Genomic DNA, 6623 nt, shown 5'->3' with positions numbered 1-6623 from the left:
GCGGGCTGGGGCGGGGGTTGGGGGCTGGCGGGGCTCGGACTAGGGGGGCGCTGTCCGGGACGGGACCCGCGGCTGTGCGCTCCGCGGCTCTGAACTTCTCTCGCGCCCCTGGCTGGCGGGACTCGGGCGGGCCTCCTCGGCTCCTCGGCCGCGCTCTGTCTGTGTGTCTCTCTCCCTCCGGGGGCGGAGCGGTGCTCTGGAAAGTGCGGGCCGGGCTGAGGCGGGGGGTTTAAGAAGCCCCCGGGCCGCGTCCCCCCCGCCGAGCCCGCGGCCCCCGGGTCCACGTCAGAGCGCCGGCCTCCCAGGAATGCCGCCCGGCCCGCGGGTGGGGGCCGCGCCGAGCCCGCCGGCCCCGCCTCCCTCCCTCCCTCCCTCCCCTCCCCTCCCCAACGCGGCCCTCCGTCCAGGCTGGGGTCCCGGGTCTGCTACCTCGACCCCTGGCGAAGGAGGCTCTGGCCCGAGGCCGCCAAGCTGGACAGATGAATAGTGGAGCTGGAAAATTAGGGGGAGTGAGGGCTCCCAACACCCCAAAATTAAGCATCGCTAGTCAGAGATGAAATATATACCCCCCACCCTGCAGGACTAAAGAGATGCAAAGGGAAACTGAGGCCAGTGGTTAGAGCAAAACTCGCTGATCGGGTGTTGACAGAATTTTCTGGACTGGTTGGTGGCAGGGCTGTTGACAGGGCCGGGGAGACCTGGCTGCTAGCCCAGGGTATTGTCCACCTGCGGACCGGCAGGGGAAGTGTGTGTGCTTGTGTGTAGATAGACTGAGAGGAAGCGACAACTCCGCTGCAGGCCGATTAGGGAGAAGGCCTGGGGTGGGGGTGTTCCACATTACAGGTAGAAAAATCTCTGCAACCAAAAAAAAAAACAAAAAACCCCTCTGCAACTCCAGGGTCCCAGGGGAAAGACAGAGGTTACCCCTGACTCAGTGTCCCTGTCACCAGTCCGTTTGTCCTCATCCTCTCAGAATGAAGCTGAGCTCAGGAAAAGTGTACCCAGTGAGTCACACTGTGCCCCCTTCCCCCAAGTCTGACTCAACTAAGGTGACGCGAGAGGAGGCAGAGCCTCTGCCCTGTACTACCAGGGAGCCCCCTGGGCGTTGTGCCCATTTGGGCCGCTGGGCAGATCCTTCCAGTCAGAGGGCAGGTTAACCAGACAAGAGACAGAGAGCCCTGCCCAGAGCAGCCTCGGGGAAGTGTGATGGGGGCTGGGGGACATGGAGAGCCCTAGGGAGCCCGCCAGGAAGTCTGGGCAGGACTGGGCTCAGGGTAAGCCAAGGGCAGCTGACATCAGGGAAACTGAGGCACTCAGAGCAGCTGGCCTGGATGAGGTGAAAAAGTGGTAGAATATACTTACATAAAGAGACTATGTATTCTGAGATTCTGTAGGATAACATGTATTCCACACCTCCTGGTACCCCCTTTAGGCCAAGTTTCCCCCACTTTCCCATCCTTCTGGACCCTTAAATTTGGGCCCCAACTCAAGTTGTGTGATGACTGAAATTGGGCACGTTTCTGGTGAATCATTTGACCTTATTTCTCTTCCCCAACCAAGCCAAGTGAAAAGGGAAGGGATGGTGGGCATCTGAGAGGAGTATGAGGGAAGAAGTTCAGGAGCTTGGCAGGGGGTGGTGGGGGGCAGCGCTAATGGTGAAAGGGCTCCATGAATGATTTCTTCCCCTTCTCATCAGTTAGGGAGGGGGAGGAGGAGAGAAAGGACCAGAAAGAGAAAAGGGACCTGCTGTGTGTGACTTCAGGGGGGAGCTCTGGGGGCCCTGAGAGTGACAGGCGAGATATAAATAGCTTGGGCCCTGCGGCTCATGTTCTGTCGGCTGCCTGTGACGAGGTGCTCAGGAATTCCACTCTCCTGTTGGCACCCCCTTGCCTGTCTCCAGAACTCTCGCTTCCCCCATGCCACCTTTGTCCCGTGGCCAAGACCAGCCATCAGCCATCAGTGCTGTCTGTCTGCTTGAGAGGCTGAGCTCTCCTGTGGAGAGATGCCCAGCTCCTGGGGACACATGACATGTAGCTGGGTCTCACAAGGGAACTCTGTGTGTGTAAAAAGGCAGACTTCTGACACCCAACCTTAGGTGCCAGTTTGGGGTTCAATGATGAAGAAACTGAGATACATAGATCTGGAAAAGGATGGATCCCTCTCCCTGAGCTCCTAGGGAGAAGAGAGAGGGATTGGGTGGCTTTGCTTGGAGCTGACAGCCTTTTACAAACCCTAAAGGCTCACAGTCTGGTTTTGAGGGTTTCCCAAGGTCCTCCAGTAAGTTGAAGTTCTCTCTTAAGGTGGTGGGAGTTCAGAGGGAAGCCAGCAAGTGGACAAAGGGCTCCCCTCTCCCACTTCTCATTCCCTCTCTTTGGGAGAGGTCTGTGTGCAGTGAGTGAATGGTTAGCAGAGGGTGCCCGGTGCCAAGGATGGTTCCCGGCACCCTTCTCACACCTCCCCTCCCCCCTCACCCCAGAAACCAGAGCCCGTTGCTCTCCAGGATAAATCAGGGCCTGACTCAGGCCCCAGCCAGCCAGTCACAGTCAGCTACCCAGGCACAGGTTGGTGACTCAGCCCTCAATATAGCCCATGAGCCCGGGCCGGGCCATGAGAGCTGGAACAGGCCGTGCACAATGCTGGTCCTGGGGCCTGCCAAGCGGGGGCCCCCTCCCGGAAGAGGGCTGATGTGCTCCTCTCAGAGCCAGGCAGAGGCTCCTGGAGGGGCTTACGGGGGCTTTCATCAGCTGAGTATTTGGGGGCTTTGCTGCTGTGGCTACAGACTGTTTATAGCCCCCTGACTCACCACCCGCTGACCTGTCTCAGGAGACCAGGTTTGGCCTTTCACCTGGCCCTCCCTTTCCTACCAAGGGGCACTACTTCTCTGCCACCAATGCTGGCCATATTTAACTTGAGCTGAGAAGCATCTGAGTGGGTGAGTCCATGTCTGAAGGGCCATGTCTGAAGATCCTGTGTTTCCATAGTCACCTGTGATGGCACCAGGCTGGCCAGGCTTCCAGCGGGCACTTTGTTCAGTCTGTGATACTGACATGGCTCTGGCCCAGGTGTGGTAGGGTTGGGACGGTACCTAGGCTGAATTCCAGCCTCTTCACCTCTGGTTCTATAGCCATGATCAGGCAATGTAACTCTTTGGGCCCTCAGTTTTCTTATCTGCAAAATGAAATTAATAGTACTCTCATATGGATTTTTTTTTAATGGATGAAGATGTAAAAGTAGATAACAAGTAAAACGATTAGCATGGTGCCAGGCAGCTAATAGGTGATCAGAAAAAACAGTTTGCATCCTCTGCTGGTATCCTGGGGACCATGCGGGTTCTAGTGAGCTGGGCCCTCCTCATAGCTACCTCTGCCCCGTGTGGCATCCACTGCCAGCATCTTCCTCGGCTCCCGTTTCCTTCCTTGCATCCTAACACTCTACCTGCCAGAATCAGAGCCAGAGAACTACTTACAATCGTTAGAGCCACCCACCCTGCCTCCCAATAGCAGCTGGTCGTGGAGAGAGGTGGCAGGTGGTATGCCTACCACGTGGCCTGGGAAGGGAAAGCAGAGGGGGGGCCATGGTGCAGGGAGAGAGCAGAAAGGAAGCAGTTACGTAGAGGGCAGTAGAGGGGGGAGATGGAGGCCCCTGGAGGTGTTTTGAGTCCTTGGTTCTATCTGTACCTGGGCCAGAGTGCGTGCTTGCCTGTGACATCCCTGTAGATTTAAAGCTAATTCAAGGGACTGTTTAACATTCAACAGGTAGATCTCTTTAATCTACTCCGGTGACCGTGCACCTGCAAGACCAGAAAGCAGAGTCCACATCAACGAAGAGCACGGTCTTCTAAGATGAGCCCACAGGGGCAAGCGTCCTGAAGGGAAGAGCTCTATATTCTAAACAAAAGGACTGAAGAAAAGGACTACTTCCCTGTCATTGCAGGTTCTGGGTTTGGGCCTGAAAAGGACCAGATGAAAGTCCTTAATGGAGGCTGACTGCCTCCCAGAACATAACCTCCATCTTGGCTTCAAATTTGAAGTTAAAGCAGTGATACTCAGTGGTGGGTAATCTTCCAGTCCTTTCCACCGCACGTTCTCCAGCCAACTGGTGGCTGGACTAAACTGGATAAAAAGCACAGTCTCAACAACAAGGGGACAGGGTAGCAGGTAGATTGTGAAGGAATTTCGATTAGGTTACAACTGAGAATACGCAATCTAATATAGTTGAAGGCAGTGCAGCTCAAATTTTTTTTGTGCATACTAAACTGAGGATCTTGTTAAAATGTAGATTCTGTGTCTGGGCTTGAGCTGAGGGCTGAGATTCTACCTTCCTAATGAGTTAACAATGCTCATGCTGCTGGTCTGTGAGCCACACTTTGAGTAGCAAGGGGCCAGTCCCCTCTAAATCCCTGTCTTCAAAGAGGAGTCATTTAGAGGGAGGCAAAAGGGACCTGCGGGACTGCCTTCAATCTGCCTATGTGCAACCCTGTGTATAGGGGCTGGTCACCACTTGGGCCCTGGCCCCAGGTCTCCTAGGGGTCCCAGTCAGCCTTGCCACTCCTCTGGGCTGCACATAATTTTAAAATCTCCTAATTCTAAATGTCTTTGCTACTCCCCCTAGGAAAAGACTGTGGAAGAAATGAATTCATTTAGTGCTCAGCGGTGCCCACCCCAGTATATAGGTCACCCCAGTGATAGGTATGTGCTGCTTTGGATATTTGGAGAAATGAAACAAATTCCATTGCTATCAGGTAGAAAGGAGGCAGAGATAAAGAGTCCCAGGAAACCAGCAGTTATGGGGACCATTGCCCACCATGGTGTATGAATACACTTGGGGACTTTTATTATTAATTTATGCTTGTGCTGGGTCTTTGTTGTTGTGTGTGGGTTTTCTCTAGTTAGGGCGAGTGGGGGCTACTCTTCATTGTGGTGTGCAGCCTTCTCATTGTGGTGGCTTCTCTTACAGAGCATGGGTTCTAGGGTGCATGGGCTTCAGCAGTTGAGGCTCGCGGGCCCTAGAGCACAAGTTCAGTAGTTGTGGTGCCTGGGCTTAGTTGCTTCACTGCACGTGGAATCTTCCTGGACCAGGGGTTGAACCTGTGTCCCCTGCATTGGCAGGCGGATTCTTATCCACTGTCCTACCAGGGAAGTCCCTGTGGGTTTTCACATGGTAACATCCATGATGAGAACAACCACCTATCACAAAGGGTTCTGCAGGAATGAAGGTCAACAGGAACACTCCTAAATTATTCTCATCATTCTGCTTGTTCCCACTTAGACTGACTCAGTCCTCTGCCTTGCTCCAAACTTCAGGAGGCTGGCCTTGAAGGACTGTCACCTGGGCACCTCTGCTGTCTGGCTGCTAGCTGGGATCTGCCAATGAGACACACCAACAGAGAACTGGCGGGTGAGAGGAGGGCGGAGTAGCACATACACTCCCCATCTCGCCATGGCTCTGACAAAGGCTGCAGCCCCTGTAGCCACTGTGTGTGCCTGGCCCACGCCAGGTCTCCAGCTCCTGCTTCCTCCCCTTCCCCCTTCAAGTCCGTGATGGCAGCACTTTTCCACTGTTGCTGGTGCCTGGTGCTGGCTTAGTCGTTCAGTCGTGTCCAACTCTCTAGGGCCCTATGGGCTCTAGCCTGCCAGGCTCCTCTGTCCGTGGAATGTTCCAGGCAAGAATGCTGGCATGGGTGACCGCATGGGTGACCATTTCCTACTCCAGGGAATCTTTCCAACCCAGGGATCGTACCTGCTTCTCTTAAAATCTCCTGCGTTGGCAAGTGGATTCTTTACCACCGAGCCACCTGAAAAGCCCACTGGCGCCTGGGGACTTCGCCGTTTCTTGTTGGTTCTCCTACCTCTGCCCTCTGCACATAGTCTGTTCACTGAAAACTCTTCAGTTAAAACTTTTCTTTTTTTTTTTTTGGTCTGCACTACATGGCTTGTGGGATCTCAGTTCCCCAACCAGGGACTGAACCTGGACTGTGGCAGTGAAAACCCAGAATTCCAACCCCGAGGCTACTGGACTCCCTTCAGTTCACTGCTAGGAGCCTGGATGATTTTAAGTCATCTCTGAGGGTAAACAGCTCAAGAAGTTGTAAGAACTAAGCCATGAAGGCCCACACACAGATCTTCTCCGGGCATCCTCCTCACAGGATCCATGTGGCCCCCCTCACACACAGCACCCAGATCATTCAATTTCTCTACGCTCAAATGAGTTCCTGGAGATTAGGGTGAGTGTGGACAGAACAATCCATTTGTGACTTGGATGGCCACACAAGGAGCTGACCTCATTGCTGAGGTCATTGGCAGGGTTAGAAATTGTAGGCAGGAGCCAGACCCTTAGTGAGTACCTGGTTAGAGGGGAACCACTCTGTGCTGGTTGTGTTGTGAGATGCTGAACAAGTGAAAAGCCACAAAATCTCGTAATTCAGTTGACATTTAATTACAAGGAACCCAGGTTCTTAGACAGGGCAGGCGATGGGAGCCAGCAGTTCCCCGTAAGCCTGAATGGTGGAAGCTAAGGAGATGGGGACAACGCGGAACACATGGGTGGGGTGGGGTCACTGGCAGTGTGTCCTGCCCAAAGCTGAGGGTAGTGGCCACTGGGAGTCTGCCCCCGTGGCTGGCCCG

The sequence above is a fragment of the Capricornis sumatraensis genome, chromosome 5 (genome assembly GCF_032405125.1).
Source record: "Capricornis sumatraensis isolate serow.1 chromosome 5, serow.2, whole genome shotgun sequence".
NCBI lineage: Eukaryota > Metazoa > Chordata > Mammalia > Artiodactyla > Bovidae > Capricornis > Capricornis sumatraensis.
Note: the sequence above shows the minus strand (reverse complement) of the source record.